This window comes from Pseudopodoces humilis, chromosome 8, assembly GCF_049639895.1.
Source record: "Pseudopodoces humilis isolate 2021_Gansu_Grassland_sample_001 chromosome 8, ASM4963989v1, whole genome shotgun sequence".
Taxonomy (NCBI): Eukaryota; Metazoa; Chordata; class Aves; order Passeriformes; family Paridae; genus Pseudopodoces; species Pseudopodoces humilis.
In genome coordinates, this window is record NC_142207.1 from 1002532 (window position 1) to 1003095 (window position 564).

The following is a 564-nucleotide window of genomic DNA, read 5'->3' on the forward strand; positions in this document are numbered from 1 at the left end:
GATCCCAAGGGTTTCAGGCACTCGGAGCCCCGCTCCCGGCTGCTGCCAGGTGCTTTCCCTGCCCAAGCTGTGACAGTGCCACCCCTCTATCCTAAACCTCCTCCAGGAGCCTCTGGAAGGCCCCAAACACAGCCCAGGGGGCCCAGGGGCACCTCAACCCTGTGGATTTTGGGGAGGTGCTTGCAGGCCCCAGCACAGATCCCAATCCAGGCGGGCAAAGGGGGCCCAAACACCACCACAGAGGAATCAGCCCCAGCATTCCAACCCTCATCCAACCTTCCGCAGCGCCCAGGGCGACCTTCGGCTCAAAACAAGGTCCAGCAGGGCTCCCACCACCAAAGAGCCCAGCTTGGGACCACCCTGGAGGGGAAAGGGAGGCCCAGAGGGATTGGGGGGATCGGGGCTCTGCTTTTGGGGTGCAGTTCCTCCAAGGGGAGAGCCCGCTTGGCACCAGGGGCACACACAGCTTCCTTCGTGGTTGGATGTTTCAGCAGCAGGAGAAATCCAGCATTTCCTTCCACATACGAATATTTCATAAAAATGTTACCAATTGTACCTAAAGTG